The sequence below is a fragment of the Siniperca chuatsi genome, linkage group LG16 (assembly GCF_020085105.1).
Source record: "Siniperca chuatsi isolate FFG_IHB_CAS linkage group LG16, ASM2008510v1, whole genome shotgun sequence".
Lineage (NCBI taxonomy): Eukaryota > Metazoa > Chordata > Actinopteri > Centrarchiformes > Sinipercidae > Siniperca > Siniperca chuatsi.
The window spans coordinates 15,129,964-15,148,083 of record NC_058057.1 but is presented as its reverse complement, the minus strand read 5'-3'; the positions used below and the strand labels follow the sequence as shown (position 1 = coordinate 15,148,083).

Here is an 18,120-nt window from a genome sequence, read left to right as displayed (position 1 = left end):
CCATGAGAGTTACCCATCACAGCCCTATACTCAGTCTCATCACCACTGCTGATACATCCCACCACAGCAGAGTCATCAGAAAACTTCTGAAGGTGGCAGGACTCTGTATGGTAGCTGAAGTCTGTGGTGTAGATGGTGAAGAGGAAGGGAGAGAGGACAGTCCCCTGGGGGGCCCCAGTGTTGCTGACCACGCTGTCTGACACACAGTGCTGCAGATGCACATGCTGTGGTCTGCCAGTCAGGTAGTCAACAATCCAGAACACGAGGGGGGTATCCACCTGCATCGCTGCCAGCTTCTCACGCAGCAGAGCTGGCCGGATGGTGTTGAAAGCACTGGAGAAGTCAAAAAACATGATCCTCACTGTGCTTGTCAGCTTATCCAGGTGGGTGTAGATGCGGATCAGCAGGAAGATGATGGCGTCCTCAACTCCCAGCCGGGGCTGGAAGGCGAACTGAAGGGGGTCCAGGAGGGGTCTGACCATGAGCCACAGCTGTTCCAGCACCAGTCTCTTCAGGGTCTTCATTATGTGGGAGGTCAGTGCCACCGGTCTGTAGTCCTTGGAACTGGGACGTGGCGTCTTCGGCACAGGAACGAGGCAAGATGTCTTCCACAGAACAGGGACCCATTGAAGACTCAGGCTCAGTTTGAAGACATGGTGAAGGACTCCACATAGCTGGGGGGCACAGGCTTTTAGCACCTCGGGGAAAATGCCATCGGGCCCTGCAACCTTGTTTGAGTGGAGTTTCATCAGCTGTCCTCTCACCTGGTCAGCAGTCAGGCACACAGCAGAGGTTACAGGCGGGGGAGGGGGGGAGTCATCAGTCTGGAGAGGGCCGTTAGCCTGAGAGCCAGTTGAGGGGGGAGTAGGACTCTACCAGGAAGATGGAGGAGGGGGGAGCAGTGGACTCAGAGGAGTCTGAGGGCTGACAGCAGCTGAGTTAGAGGGCAGATGAGCAGGAGCCGGTGCGTCGAATCAGTTTGTTGGCCCTGTCCAAGCTGCCTTCAACTCCTCTGCTGCCAGTCGGTCTGAAGCCAGTGATACTCTTCATGCTGCTCCAGACCTGTCTCATGTTGTTCTGCTTGAGTTTCCATTCCAGCAGAACCTGTACTTCTCCTGTACTTCTCCTTGGCCTCCCTGATCTTCACCTTCATGTCAGCCTGGATTGCCCTCACCTCAGGATGATTAGCAGGTGTAATGTTTAGCATGTTCACCTTCTTAGTTGAACATTTTAGCATGTTAACGTTTGCTAATTTGCACTATACAAAGTAACGCTGAGGCAGATAGGAATGTCATTATTTTTGCAGGTATTTGGTCATACACCAAAGTACTGAACATATCAAAATTTCAATGAATTTTGATGATTACAATTCATCTTGAGGGGGACACGAATGTCTAGACCAAATTTCAAGGTCTCATGGTGGTGCTAGAAGAAAAGTCAAGGAATCACCAATGTCAGTAGGATTCATCCTCTGGGGACCATGAATGTCTGTACAAAATTCATTGTAATCCATTCAGTAGTTGTTGAGATATTTCAGTCTGGACCAAAGAGGTGGACTGGTCAATCAACAGACGGACATTTTTAGCCACGCCATTAGCATAGCTAAAAATAGTACCAATGGGTCCTGAACAACCACAACGTGAATCTTAGAAATTGGTTATTTTTAACTCCTGCTATTTTTTGACTCTAATCTAAAATTAGATGAAGACTACTGATCGAATAACACAACTGTTGTTTTTGTCCCCACTTGATGTCCACATACCCTCTGGCCAGCTGTAGCATGGGGACACTCAAAAATGTAATAAGCAAAGAACAACACCACACACACTAAAACAGATTAAACAGATAATAATATTGATTTGATGATTGTAAAGTTTATGTAAGACCTCAGGCTCCTCAGGGTTTTAACAGCAGTGGTGAGTCACAACAAACTAGTGACCTTTTGTTGCTGTTACTCCTTAGTGCCATGAGCTTGAACTCTGCTAAACTCACAATATTTTGCTTGACATGAATATTTTCGAGGCCTCTGGTACTAACCTGAAATGTTCCAACCTTCACACAGTAACATATACTGTATTTGACACGCTTATTCACAGCACGTGGCTACTCTCCAGCAGGATGAAGTGTTGAATGAATGTTTTATGAATGTGGATTCTCTTTGTGTTCCACCACCCTCCCTGCTGATGACGTAAAAAGGGACTGTGGTTTTCTGTCAATTGCATTATCCATACTGAATCTTTCGCTGCCTGCCCGTGCTTCTCCTGATTGATTGAGCTAAGATAAAGTAGCCTTCATCACACCAATGCACACACAGATTCACTACTGGTGGGGAAAGAGAGGCAAGAGAAAGGGCATGGAAGGATATGAGACATCAATGTTCATAGACAGCTACAATGGTAAACCCTGAGAATATATGTAATTGTCTGTTCAATGCACGACTTTAACCTGAAAGTCTTGCATTTGTGAATTTGATCTGAATTTGTATTATATTGTACGGCTATAAAGAAATAAAGATCATTACTTAGCCTTTCACCAGCTCTTTTCCTAACTCCACCGTCTAATCTATGAAGAGAGATTAGTCTCAAAAGACTCAAGACAAGACTTACAAATGTATATGACGATTTGTGAGTAATTTATAATAATAAGTCATAAAAAACAAATACTTTGAGACATTTATATGCACAGGAAGATTTTCAAAACGAAATATTAATAGGTTAATGAATTTGAAGTTGAAAATATATATGTAGAATATTACAGAGTGTAATATTGTAGAGTTACATTTTTTCAACTTTGGAAAATGCATATTTGATCACCAATTACTCACAAATTGTCGCACATTTCTGAATCTTGTTTTTGTTTGTGGATCATGAAACATTTGTCATTTGTCACCAGTATTCTCATTTTTGTCCATACTAATCTGTGCGCTCTGTTCCTCATTCTTTCCTGCGCATCTCTCTCTGACATCACACTGACCTTACTGACCTTGTTTTGTGTTTCTGTTTGGTTACTTGAGTGAAATCAGTTAACCACACTTGATGTGTTTTTTCCACTTTTTGTTATGTTCTTGAGCCGGGCCGAGCCATGACAATGACTCACACTTGAAGAGTTTTATGTAATCAAGTGTCAAGTCATTTTATGTATTGTGAATGAAAATGCTTAATCACACACTGAATGCGCTTAATCACACTCAGTGTTTTTCACACTGAATTAGAGCAGCTGTATTAGCAGCAATGGATTCTCTGCAGGCTCTAAGCATCCAATTGAGCATGACAGTGTAGACAGGTTCAGATTGACCAGCATGCATTTGGAGGTTTATGCAGTTGGTTTTAAAGCAGTTCGTATACCTAAAGGATCGGCAGATTTTCTAAATGCAGACAATGACATTCTGAATTTAAAAAGGAACAATTTCAGTCACCATCCACTTCTCCCTACACTAGAAACACAGAGCATGTACACACTATCTTCCCACTATCTCCACCAGATCCAGCCCCCTACACACAGGTGCCCTGACCAACCTTTAGGAGTCGTTAGTGCAGCAGCAATGCAATGATCCCTCACTGGCTTCCCACCCATGAACACAGCCAACATCCAGACAGCCCCACCTAAAAGCACTGGAAGGTAATAAAATTGGAGGTATGATATTTTTCACATGAGGCTCACTGGAAATGAATTGCTTTATTTATACAGATACTCTAAAATGAATTAGGACCTAATATGGATTCCCTTCTTATTCTCTCAGTGTGTCCGTCACAAACACGTCTTGTTTTGGAAGCAATTACTGTTATTGTGCTTTGCATTTCCTTACCTTTGCAAAACAGGAATGCAACAATAGTATGTATGTGATGTTACATGTGTGTATGTGTCTTGTTGACACAGGACAGGCATCAATAAACTGAGAAGAAAACAGAGACAATATTATATGCTACCTTATTACCTGGTATCATGTTTGTATCTGACCCTTTTATAGCTCTGAAGGTGGATCTGCAGTGTCTTTTCTTGTTACTTACATCACAATATACACTATATTTTTAACAATTCACCATGCTTTAGAGAACTTTATGAAAAACTTTTATTGGATATAACAATTCCCTTGAAGTGATTGCTCATAGAAGTAGTGCATTTATATTTCAGGCTTATTGGCCAAATCAACCGGAAATTTCTCTGAACACATCAAGACTGTGGATATAAAGTATATTGACAACAATTCAAATTAATCATTGGTCCAGTTTGGTTGTGAATGCAGTACAGTGTAGTCCCTCAATCGTCCAGGAGTGTTCCATCGTAGAAAAGGTTTCATTCGTAGTCATCTGGACACTGTTCAGAATCAAGATGTTTCGGCTCCCATCCGGAAGTCATTCTCAATTGTGAAAATGGTCTGAGAACTCAGAAATTTAAGCTACTCTGTGTTGCTTAGGCCCTGTCCTCAGGGAGGAGTCTTCCTGAGTGTCTGCTGTTTACCCTGCCTAGTTTCACCTGAAACTGACCTTCTTTTATTTCCATGATGGCCCAGTAATCAAGCCTATGTAGTCTTAGACTGCCTCCAATAATATTCTCCTGAGTTAACTTCCAAATACTTACGGGTGCTTGACTGTAAGCAGTCCGCGCAAGATAAGAAACAATAAATGTATAATAAAGAGAAACTGGTATAACTAACAAGTAAGCACTGTTTTATAAAGTGAATGTCATAAACACTCCATTATCGTTATCTTGTGACTTGTGTAACTTGTGCGTCCTGGCATGTAGAGTAACAAAGAAAGCACTTGTGTATTTCTAATGCAGCACCTCCAGAAATTATTTCACTGGGATCTGTGTGGGCTTCTCCATTTTGGTTTCCTCTTTGCTGGAGGCTGCAAAAGCAACATCATATGATAAACCAGTGGTTAAGTCAAATTCAGTTTAGTTCTGTTCAGTCATATTATAATCCACAACAAAATGTGATTTGCTGTAAATAAGAGGCCATGGCCAACAATGTGACCTAGTGCAAATAGACAATAAGACAACTATCAGCAAACAACAAGAACGTGATTCATAATTACACAAAATTGACTAAGATATAAACTGACAAACATTTCAATGAGCAGCATCTGCTATGAGTTTACAAATGCAATACCCAGCTAAAAATTACATTTTTCCTAACATGACCTGGTAACCATGGCAACAATGCATGGTCATTTGTGGAGAGGAGAAGATACTTCTTCCTGCTCAGATGAAGGTGAAAAACAAATAAAGGGATGAAAAACAGAGAGACCAAGAATGGATGTTTGCATCAGGCTGCAGATGATGCATGGAAATCTGGTTCTGCTGCTGCCGTCTTCTTTCATGACTGACAGTGAGTGATGAATTTCCATAATCCCTCAGACTGTACATCAAATCATAACTCCATCCTCCCACTCTTGCCTTTTAACGTATAGCTCTCACTGCCTAATCACAGTGGAACGCTTTCTTTTTCATTTGCATAATGGTAATGACAAGAAGAATGTGTGTTTGTGTGTGCGCGTACGCATTTGTGTGGCCATTCTGCAGCCTGGCAGTCTGTAATAAGAGGATTCTGCTGCCTCTAACTATTAGGTCTATTAAACAATTTTTCCTGGGCATCCCCACTTCTTGAAACAAGGGACTAATTACTGTTTAAAAGCTAGGAATCATATAAATCACTTTTCATTATAGCTAATGTAAAATGCAGTCTTTAAAGTCAAATATGAAAGAATTTGATCATCCTCACTGCGGTTATCATAAAAAATCTCTAACCTGTACATCAAATAACCAGGGATTCATAATTGTGAAAAGTGCTGTAAATATTAAGGAAAGGAAGAATATTTGAAAGACCTTTCTGTAGCGGCGTATGGTCGTTTTGGTTCAGAACACATAGACTCCTTGGTAAATCCACAGCCAGAGGATGAAGTGAGTTAAGAGCAACAAGTTCTCTTGAGTCCATGGATTTAAATTTGGATATTAATTCTGTCTTAGTCAAAGACATTAAGTCCAAATTGTCCTCAATTACTTCTACATATCTAAAGTCAGAGCTCAGTCTACATGGAGCAATGGCCATTACTTTTCATATTTTATTCATCAAGTTAAATATGCTGAGTTCCAGACTGGGGAAAAAATTTGTGTCTTGTTGAGCTTGAGAAATATGCTATTATTTTTTCAAATGGAATTGGATTGAAATGGATTTATTTTAAGCTTCTGTAGGTGCAGCAAGAAAAACATACATGAGGTGATTAGTTAAATGTATTCAATCCCACAGCACCTTTTCCTGTCTTTTCTGCAGTTTTCCACCCTCTGACTGTTTTTACTGAGATACCAGAAGAATAATATATGTTGAGAAAGCGTCCTGAAGATTTTGTTGTTGAGCTTGTCACCATCGTGGTGTGTCAGGTCAGAACACAAGCTTAAAAAGCTTAAAGGAAAAAAACAAAGATAACTAGAAGAGTGCACTCAGTAGAGTGCAGATCCCCGCCAGGCCTGGTATCATCAAATGGTGTATGAATAACATGCCAATGTTTTAAGTCATTTTGCGTGTTATCACAACACATTTCTTTGCTTTTTGTGTGTCATTTCACACCATTTAGTCTCTGCTGACTTGAGATGGCATGTCTAACGGCGTTAAATGACACAAAAAGCTTAAAATGTGTAGACATGAAACACAAAATGTCCTTAAAAGTGGCATGCTATTTATACGCCATTCCATGATATCACGTTGGTCTGTGTGGTGGGGAACAGGGAGTGCAGGACAGGCGGTGTGTCCAGCATGTATGCATGAGAGGAATGAAGGTGGAATGAAGGGGAGACAATATGTAGGTTACATTATCAAGGTGTAACCACAGCAGACATGTAAAATGTCAATGTCAAAGTGAAAATGCTAACAAAAGAATCCACCAACACTAACGTGACCGCCACGTATGTTGTCCCTAGCGGAAACAAAATTCCAAACTGAAGCAGTAGTTGATCACTTGCGGCCCCTACCAGCGGGTTAAGAGGATTAAGGAGTTAGCAGCCAGTGGCGGTATAAAACAGAGCAGTCACGAAAATAGGTTTTTCAAAAATTGTGAATCACCGCAACCACGAGAGGTCCTTGAGCATACAATCATATATGTGCACAAAATATATTAGGCTGATAGGTCCAGTAGTATGCAAGATTAGCTGTGGACAGATGCACACACACACACGACCAAATGCATGATCCCTCCAGGCTTACGCCTGGCAGAGATCATTAACATGATAAGCAAGGGGAAGAGGGAGAGGTTAAACACTCAATGAAGTGGCTGTTTATGGCTCAATTTGTGTTAACTGCACAGACCAGTTCAAGAGTGTAATATTCCTTTCAGAATTGGAGGAGACATCTACTGGGAAATGCTCAAGCCACGACGATATGAGTGTCCACCATCAGGAGCAGCCTGTTCTTAATGGGATACTATAATACACTGCGTCTAGCATGTATTTAGTCTTGCTTGCAAACAATACAGAACTGTATCATCCGCATAAAGATGAGCATTACAATTTGTTATAAAGGATGTAATACTGTTAATATAAATTGTGAACAAGACAGTACCCAAATTGAACCTTGTGGAACCCCCTTTGACAGTGGTAGAAATACATAACGATCATTTCCCCAAATCTGTCATAATTTGAGGTTTTGTCCTGTTTCCTGTTTTATTTTGTAGTGTTCTCCTCTCCTTGTGTCTTGTGGGTTTACTTCCTGTCTTTGTTTGCTTTCCCTCCAGTTTAGAGTGTTTGCCCCACCTTGATTGCTTGCACCTGTGTCTCGTTGTCTCCCTTACCTCCGGGGTTTTTCCTTTGTTCATTGGCGGGTCATCGCCCTTGTCATGTGCATTTTGGTTGTGCTTTGTTCCTGTGTCACGCATCCTGGCTTTTGGTTACCTGTAAGTTTTGTTGGACTGACTTTGTTTCCTTGGACCTTGCCTGTACTGTGGACTTTTGTATTTTTGCCTGCTCCCTGTCGTATTTGTTTGCTCGTTGGACTTGTTCCCTGTTTTTGACCGCTGCCTGCCTTCGGCCCATGGTCGTTCCCTGCCGTTGGTCACGACCTCCATGTTCTCTACCTTGTCTGCAAAGCTGCCTCCCTGTTCTGCCTGCCCCGCTACACAAGCCAAGCCTGAACCTACACTCCCCGTCTCCGTCCCCGGAGCCTCGCCACTCTGGAAGAGCTCAGATCCCCCAGTGATAGCTTGCAGTATATAATAAAAACCTCATCGTTGCTACCTCATCCAAGTACCACTTCCTTGTGTTCTGCATTTGGGTCCTTAAATCGTGCATCATAACAAAATCACACAATGCTGTCTATGAGACAGGTAGTCCTGAAATCATTTACAGGACTTATAATCAAAACCAGTATCACATAGTATATGTAGGAGCATAGCATGTTCAACAGTGTCAAATGCTTTAGATAAATCAACAAAGAGGGCAGCAAAATATTTCCCTTTGTCAACAGCAGATACAATATCATTTAAAACCAGAGTAATAGCAGTGACAGTACTGTGTTTATCTCTGAAACCAGATTGGAGAAGACACCAAATATCTTGAGAGGAAATATTTGAGCTGATTATTAACTAATGACTCCAGGACTTTAGCAAGAAGGGACAGTTTGGAAATTGGCCGATAGTTATTAAACTCACTTGTTAGAATAATGATCGCTATTCGCTAACATTAGCCATCTACAGTGCATGGCTAAAGCTCCAAATAAACTTTAGCTATATGTAATATAAGTCAAATGATTGATGACAGAAACACTTTTCATGATTAACTTACTGGTCTGAAGTGTGGCTGTGGCCTCTTATTTATCAAAAGCGTGAATTCATTGAAGGAATCATTCTCATCTCTTGGTGAGGGGATGGGGTGATGGACATTTGATAGAGTTATGTATATATATAAAATTATTGGGGGGTGACATGTGTCCCTGTCTCCCCATACCAATTATGCTTGATCACCTTTAACCAAAATTGTTAAGGATACCATTTCACATGACGATTAAAGATTAGCCATAAATCCACTTTGTGCTAATGTCACTTTGTTATGTAGAAAAACTTGACATTAAAGCAGGAAAAGATTCAACTTCCACAACAGCAGCAGTATTGGATGTCTAGCCCAGTCAGAATGGGACAGACCAAAGGTCACTGAGGAGACAAGGATTCACATAATTAATGTTGTCAGTCAGTTTCAGAGTTCATGCTCATTTCACTTTCTCCAAATTTTATGAGACTGAGTCTCCTCCTCATCTGAAAGCCCAAGACCTGTGCCACTGCTTACAGGCATGAGACAAAGATAATGAAAATTGCATTCTTGAATTAAATCAAGGATTATATTTCAGCCAGATGAGAAGGGTAATTTAATTTCTCCAAATTCAGGGGTCATTCGTGGTAACAAACACAGGAGCCTCCACTTGGGGCAAGTCTCTCATCTCTCTGCGGCCTCAAACCTATTGTCATGTGTTTGTCAGCATGATAGACGTTCAGATAACAGATAAAATGATTATAAATGCTCTCAATCTGATTTTAATGAAGGATATCAGATTTTATAAGCTTCTTAATATCGATATCTTTGTTTTTACTGTCAGTGTGAAAGGCTTTCTTTCTCCTACACTGCAGTGGCTGTAGTGAGAACAGTGTGTGTATGGGGAGAAGATTATATAACACACAAAGTGAAATGTTGCATGTTTTAGTGCTGCCTCAGCATGTTTTTTCATATGACGTGTGTATGCATGTGTACTACAGTATGTGCTGCAATCCCAGATTCCTACACCCTTATTTGAAAGTGATGAGATTAATTTCATAGAGTAAGCATTTTACATCGAACTCCATCTTCTTATTTTGGTAATAAATTTCTTCAACAAATCTGTTTGTCTAATTATAGGCTGCTGCACACTAGTATATTGCTACCAAAGCACTCATGGCACATGAATGGCTCAGAAATTGTAGTGCTGAAAAGGTAGGGGGTTGTGATTTTTCTTTCACTGCTTTAATTTTATATAGAGATAGATTTGTCTCAATATTATTTGTGTAAACAGATCCGTGTGTAAATGTGTAATCTGTAAATAGAAAACACCTTCCACAAATACAAAAAAGTTTTGTAAAGTCACAAAAATATTTTGCAACTATATAAAACGGATCTGCAAATACACAAACAAATTCCACAAATTAAAAAAAAATCTGTGTAAACATTAAATTAATGAAAAGCATTTGTGAATATCTTCCTAACTTTTATAACTTTCGAACAGGCATTTGTGAATCCAGTTTTTATTTTAATCGAAAAGGCATTTGTGAATCTCAAGTCTACATTTGTAGATTTGCATTTTACACACACAGATTTTTGAGACAAACTTTCCGCCAGTCCGAACAAACATCCACTTGAATCACTCTGCCATTTTCAAGAGTACCTAGCTACAGACACAAAATGGCAAATCTTCGCAACAGCACTTGTTGACAGGAAATCACGTAACCTATGCAGCGAAAGTTGGCCTTCTTCGGGTCGTTTTTGCGTGAACATCTGCGTTGTGCTCGTGCATAGTCTACTTTTCTTATTACCCATCCATGCAGAAAAGGCTAGAAGGTGTTACTGTCCATAACCAACTTTAGAACTTTATTTACTGATTTTGGTGAGACTAGCCATATGGGGCACTGAATTGGATGAATTTATTGTTTATCAGACCACAAATGAGACAAGAGTTGGTTGGAAAAACGAGTGGTCTGGCCTCACTGATTACTGTACAAAAACACAACAACTTTATTCACTTATTTTGGTGAAACTGTATCATATCTTAAGAGGAAATATTTTCTGGTTTTCCCTCTGATGTCCTTCAAAGTAACTGCTAACTACTGCCAACTGTAGCTGCGGTTAGCTCAGTTAGCCGTGCAGCTAGGGTTCTATTAGCTGAGTCTGGTTCCGTTGCCTGCTCACCAGCTCCGATTCTGGTGCCCATTCTGGCACCACTCCCCAGCAGCAATTTCCTAAAACAGCTGGGCACTGTAGTTTTTTAGCAAAAATTACTAAAACAGGAGTAAATAGTGTATTTGTTGGGGACTATTTTCAACAGCGGATTAATACATATTTGGTGCTCTGGTGAGTATTTAGGCCAGCAGATCAGAGTTTGTGGGATTGACTCAAATAAACTACAGTGCCATGTTCATGGTAATGAGGGAACATCACCAAGTGCAAAAGTGTGGCTCGATAAGAGATAGCAATAAGCTATATCAGACTTTTACTACATAATCAGTACTTGTTAGTGGCAGAGAGGTGTCACTTGAAGGCAGAGATGCTTCACCTTGGCAGGTGTGTATATTCTCTTTTGAATGAGCTCAGCTAGTAATGTCACATATTTTACCTTTCAACACTGTGTAGTCTCTGCAAGACGATACACAGAATGTCTTCCAGATCCAACTATATTTAAAATGTGTATATTTAAAAATAAATTGGAAAATAATGACAAACTCATATAAGCAGAATGGATTAGAGATGACTTATATTAAATGACTTCTTGTATGTAACAGCAGGTGTATACATGAATCAAAATAATAGTCTAATTTACCAGCAAGCCAGGAGCCTTGTAGTTCCCTTACAGTATTCCGCCTCGTTGTTCAATCTCACATCACGCCCTGGCTCAGCTAATGTAGCTTGAGATACCTACAGTGTCTGGGAGAGAAACATTTGCAATTATAGTCGATACTTTGTTCTTTCCTGGACATTGACTTAGGCAACTGACGAGACAGCCACATTAGTTGCAGAGCTGTAAACAAGATCCGAGTCTCACTGCGAGAAAATGTCTTGTCCAACACCTCATCACGCAACACTTGAGGCATGAAGAAGAAACACTTCTGAGAATTACTAAGTTCATCCGAGATATCTGTTGCTGTTGCCATCTGGCTAGCTGCTCCTCAGGTTGACAGCTACACTTGAAAAGAATGAACAGCCCACAGCACTTATGTTTCACAGTAGTGTGAAGAGATTGTGGGAGCAAGCTGTCCATCCTCGCTGCAGACAGTGCTTTTTCAGGGGAAAAAAAACCATTTTGTTCTTTGAACTGCAGCAGGCAGAAGGAAACCGCAACTTCGAGAGGAAGATGTTTTCTGTAGAGGCTACAGCACAAAATGTGTGAAAAAAAAACTTCTGAGCAAACTTTTACTTTTGGATTTCAGCACCTTGATGCCTTGAACTGACCATCATTGAGAAAATCATACTCATTTTCATTAATTGAATATGAGTATAAGCGACCTTATCAAAATGTGAAATGCTTTTTGTGCCCTTATTGTATGACAGTTCCACTGAAAGCTCATTTTAGAAAAGGCAAAAGGCCGACATTCTTCCCTCTTCTTGTGTAAGTAGATAATACCATGAGTCAAACAGGAGGAAATGACTTTTGAAAAGTGCATACCAGATGCATTGTGGAGAGTTCATCTACAATAAGTAACTCTTACTGGTGTGTGTGTGTATGAGGTATGGAAGCAACATGAGGGTTTGCAATTCAGTTGCCCAGAAACACAAGCTGCAGTTATTGCTTTATTTTTGCTATCACGCCAAATACAGGTCAGTCAGTCTGGGTTCAAACACTTATTCTCCCTTTCCCATGCTCTTTAAATCAGCATCACATGAAAACATCATATCAGTGTTACATAACCCATAAAATGAGGAAAAAAGGATGTCTTGTGAGACTTCAGCTTTACACTTTAGTTGTGATTTTTCACCTCTTGCAATCCTATTTGTCCATTCAGAAAGAAATATACTGCACATCCTTGTCAAATATCAACAGCTCAGATTTTTCTGCCAAATGCAGCATCATGGTAATGCAGGCTGTGATGCAAATGCAGTGTCACAGTACCTGCAATACAATTGGCCAAAATTTTAAGTCAGTTAAGTAAGTTTAGCAGCAGATCTCTTTTCGTTTTCTAAGCTCTCCTGTCTGACTGAACTTGAGTGTCAAACCACCAGGACTTTATCTTAGTTTTGTTCAATCACTTGAACATGATGACTTCAATTTCACTGTCTCAGTAGTTCTGCACCTGTCATTTGAGGTTCAACGGCACAAGAAAGATTACTGTGAGATGATGCAAGCGGAGAGATACATGGACTCAAAATAAACTCACAGTGCCCATGTTCATGGTAATGAAGAGACATGTCGATGTGTGCAACAGCTCATTGATGTATTTTAGTTAGGTCTATGGTAGAGGAATGAGCTATGCCAGGCTACACAGTACTTGTTAGTAGGATTAAATTGGTTTTGGTGGGTTTTTTGATAAAATATACAATATCACCAGACTTATCCTTTAATTTTTATTATGAGCAGCTATTTGAGCCACTGGCAACAAGACAGACAGCATCACTGTAGCAACCGTGTCAAAGAAGAGAATAATGTGACAAATAAAATATTTGGCCGGTAAACAGAAGCCAATGGATTAACATCGGGTTAGCCCATATCCGTTCCCTACCAGTATAATTTACACACAGATGGCACCTGCTTTCTGGCAAGATAGCAGAAAGTACACAACAAAACGAGACAACATCTGCATATGAACTGCAAACACTGCTGAACCATTTCCCAATTCCTATTCATTGTGTCTGTGAGCGACAGAGTAAGCTATATCTGCTGTGACGTAGATGGCGGGGAGCACTGTGATCTAACACCCACACTATTCATCTAACTGATGTGTAGCACAATGAGTGTTTGAAGAGAGTGTTTAAAAAGCAGCAATAAAAATGTCTGGTCTATGCTGAAGCACCAGTTGGGAATGTAAAACACTCTCAACTCATTTTCAAATGAGAGGTAATGTTGGACCAGAATAAATTCAGTATGAGTTTTCACCTACAGCAACAGTTTAGTTTTACAAACAAAATGTTATTCAACTTTCATTTTTAATGAACATAGTTTTAATCACAGGCTTGTATGATCAAGATGGTGCAATTGTGCACACACATGAATACAAAAGCCGTGTTCCAAGTATAGTATATGCCACCACGATGAGTGCGTTATCCCACAGATAATGAGCTGTTGGGCTGCTGTGGGTTGAAGGCTCCAAAGGGAAATGGGTAACCACAAAGTCAATGTGATAGGAGGAGAGGGAGAACTTCTATGGGTGCTTTCTTATCAAAACCCACCACATAATAATATCTTTGGGCTTGTTATGCAAAGTGCAAAACCCCAATCGTACATGCTTCTGCAGACTCACACTCAAAGGTTTCCCTGACATCTAATTCATTTGTCTCTACAGCAACATCATCTTAAATAAAAATTAAAAGATCTTTTTGTGGCGTGGTTATGTTTTTGTTGTTCAGTGGTCTGCAGGGAAGGAACGTGGTGGGAGTTGAATATGAGAGCTTAATTCACTTGTATGGATTCCCCAGTTCAGCTTTCATATGTGTATTGATTAGTCTGTCATTGTCTCTGACCGCTGTGTGTCACTCGTCTGTGAAGACAGAGGCAAGTTCTCAGGCGAAGCAAAGTGAAGATCCCCTTGTGTAAATGTGTGTGTGTGTTGTGTGTACCTAACCTAAAAGAGTGACAGACAATGGGGGAGAAAATCTGTTCCAGACACTTTCTTAATTAATGAATCAATCTACTGTCAGGAGTGAAACCCAAACCATCAGAGAAAGATGTCATTCTGTCAGTTTTATGAATACTTACCATAATTTCACCGCACAGCGTGCTATTATTTAAAAAGCACACCTCATGTATTGTGTGTGTGTGTACTCAAACGCATGTGCTTGCACTCTGCAAACCTCCCTGTCAAACAAACAACCCCCAAGGAAAAGTTCCTTTTTTTCTTCGTGACAGGATGTGGCACTGATCCCATAATAATCTTGGATCCTGCAGAAGGAAGAAAAGGCTAGAAAGAGCAGAGTCATTGGTTAAAAAGGAAGAGCCTATACTGTCTATTATCATCATGAATAAAACAGCAAATGAAGAATATGGTTAATATTATTGTAGAGCTACAATTTGTCATTTTCTGCTAAAAAGTGAATTCTGTGTTTATGTGACACATGTTACCTAATATGTAACTGTTTGGCACAACTAATTCTCAACAAGCAGTATTTTTACAGCTTCAGCCACACCACCTGCTTCAGTTTCATCATCAGCTGATAAAGATTCAACCTAATACCTGTCGCCTGTTGCACGTAAACGAACGTGCATGTGTGTTATTCAGGGACATCCATGTTGCTTTTTTTTTATACTTGTACAGATTTGGGGTATAATGTTAATAGCATACCCGGTTCAGTTTCAGTGGAAAGTTCTGAGTACTTTATTAATCCCAATGGGTGTTACAACAGCCAAGTCACACATGAATCAAAATACAAAACAACATGAGGTAGATAATACAAACATAATTAACTAAAATCTTAACTAGAAACTGAGCTAACGAAAAAAATTTGAGCCATACTCTATAACTCTAAATATATACAATAATGCCTGGTAATATGCTGTACATGGTTAGTGCAAGTCTAGTATATACTGTATATTGTCTTGTATTGACATGGTACATTGGTATTGCATAGGTGAGTATTGATAATAACTATATATGTATGTATGTATGTATATACACAGGTATGTAAAATACAGGAATGTATGTACAGGTGTGTAATAAATAAGATATTGGATAATAAATTCAAAGTGCATGCAGACAGTAAACATTATTGAATGAACAGAGATAAATAAATATGACAGCAGTGCCTGTTGTGGGGTGCATATGGAAACAAATGGAGGCCAAATGTTTTGTCAATTTGAAAGGCAAAATTGTGAATGAAAATCTAGAATTTGAAACTGAAAGTTGAAGTATTGATCTTGCACCCTAAACTATGTGTATTCAAAGTTTTTCAGTTAAAATTTGTATTTATTGATTTCTTTGAATAAATATTTATATTATAGCCTCTTTTTTTCACATTTCATATACACTTGTCCTAATTAAAACCCTTTTTTCCCTAATTCTATATTCTTTTTTCAATTCCAAATGTTTTTTTTTTCAGTGTCAGATCTTATTTTTCTTCAAATGACTTTTGGCCCTCTTCTGATGTCGGGTGTTGGATCAACAGAGAGGGGCGTGGCATCGTGAGTGACTGCATAACAAAGAAGGTTGAGAACCTTGCTCAGTCCCTTGCTCAGTCATGAGCCTGATAAACTGTAGCTTATGCCCTGGTGCCATAAAGGTCCATAATCTTCATCTGATATATTATATATTATAGCTTATTGTATACCTTATTTTGCTGTACAGGATTACACTCTCATGAACACATATCACTGCATTCTGCATGGACTCACAACCCAGTTTTCGTTCCTGGCAGTAGATGGGTAGGCTTTTTTAGCTTAAGACCAGGGTCATTTTCCAATTTTCCCCATTCCCTTTAAGGCCCACAACAACAGCCAGACACTCCAACTGTGCAGGTTTTTCTTTCTAGAGGTTCAAGATGTGGTTCACTGAATCAAACCGCATCCTTGACAAACATAATACATAAATGTAACAAGTAATTTCATTGTGGATGTGAAAAGATCATTGACTTAAGTTTAGGTTTGATGCATTGCTCCTGTTTATGGACCAAATATGGTGTCACCAATATCCATAATTAGGCACACCTCTTGCCTCTCCACCACTTTAAGAATACGATTGGTCTGAAACCACATGAGCATATACCAAACTAATCCATGAATGAATGCCCAAAAGGCTGACATGTATGTATATGTACAGTATATGATTGGGTGTCTTATATATATATATATATATATATATATATATATATATATATATATATATATATATATATATGTATATAAACTTCGTCCTTCACCCTACGCGGGTGGTCTCATCCTTCGAGCTTGGGTCCTCTACTAGAGGCCTGGGAGCTTGAGGGTTCTGCGCAGTATCTTTGCTGTTCCTAGTACTGCACTCTTCTGGACCGAGATGTCTGGTGTTCTTCCAGGGATCTGCTGTAGCCACTCCTCCAGTTTGGGGGTCACTGCCCCGAGTGTTCCGATGACCACGGGCACCACTGTCGCCTTCACCTTCCAGGCCTTCTCCAGCTCTTCTGTGAGCCCCTGGTACTTCTCTAGTTTCTCATGTTCCTTTCTGCTGATGTTGCCATTGCTTGGTATTGCCACATCAACCACAACGGCTTTCCTCTGCTGTTTGTCCACCACCACGATGTCAGGCTGGTTCGCCATTACCATTCTGTCAGTCTGAATCTGGAAGTCCCACAGGATCTTGGCTCGGTCATTCTCTACCACCTTTGGAGGTGTTTCCCACTTTGACCTCGGGGTTTCCAGTCCATACTCAGTGCAGATGTTCCTGTACACTATGCCAGCCACTTGGTTATGGCGCTCCATGTATGCTTTTCCTGCCAGCATCTTACACCCTGCAGTTATGTGCTGGATTGTCTCAGGGGCCTCTTTGCACAGCCTACACCTTGGGTCCTGTCTGGTGTGGTAGATCTGGGCCTCTATTGCTCTGGTGCTCAGGGCCTGCTCCTGTGCAGCCATGATGAGTGCCTCTGTGCTGTCCTTCAATCCAGCCCGCTCTAGCCATTGGTAGGACTTCTTGATATCAGCCACTTCAGTTATGTTCCGGTGGTACATCCCGTGTAGGGGTTTGTCCTCCCATGATGGACCCTCCTCCAGCACGTCTTCCTCTGTTCCCCATTGCCTGAGACATTCCCTGAGCACGTCATCTTTTGGGGCCTTAGCTTGGATGTACTTGTGGATCTTGGATGTTTCATCCTGGATAGTGGCTCTCACACTCACTAGTCCACGGCCGTCTTCCTTACGGCTAGCGTACAGTCTCAGGGTGCTGGATTTGGGATGGAACCCTCCATGCATGGTGAGGAGCTTTCGCGTCTTATCGTCTGTGGTCTATATCTCTTCCTTTGTCTTATATATATATAAATATATATATATATAAATATATATGTATGTATATATATAACTTATAACTATATATATATATATTAACTTTTTTAAATGTTGTTCTTTCATGCCCATCCTATTTAAATCTTCTTTGTAATGTTTTTTTTTATGATGACCCTGATGAAGGCCTCAAGCTGAAATGCATTGGTCTCACAATAAATACATAAATAAATTGTCCTCAATACTACAAGTGTTGCTGGAGTTTTGACCTCTTCAGACTATTTTCA

At 40.3% G+C, this 18,120-nt stretch overlaps 1 protein-coding gene across 2 annotated transcripts in view; it reads right to left on the bottom strand.

The window, feature by feature from the left end:
* The window catches only part of si:ch211-203k16.3 (angiopoietin-related protein 1), a 41,795-nt gene that overhangs the window by 18,628 nt on the left and 5,047 nt on the right, over window positions 1-18,120 (bottom strand). The window contains exon 2 of one of the 2 annotated variants that reach the window (XM_044168514.1): window positions 11,543-11,646. The exons of the other annotated variant lie outside the window; for it this stretch is intronic. The gene's annotated coding sequence lies outside the window, so the exon portion shown is untranslated. The remainder of the gene's footprint in view (window positions 1-11,542; window positions 11,647-18,120) is intronic. 2 annotated transcript variants of the gene reach the window in all.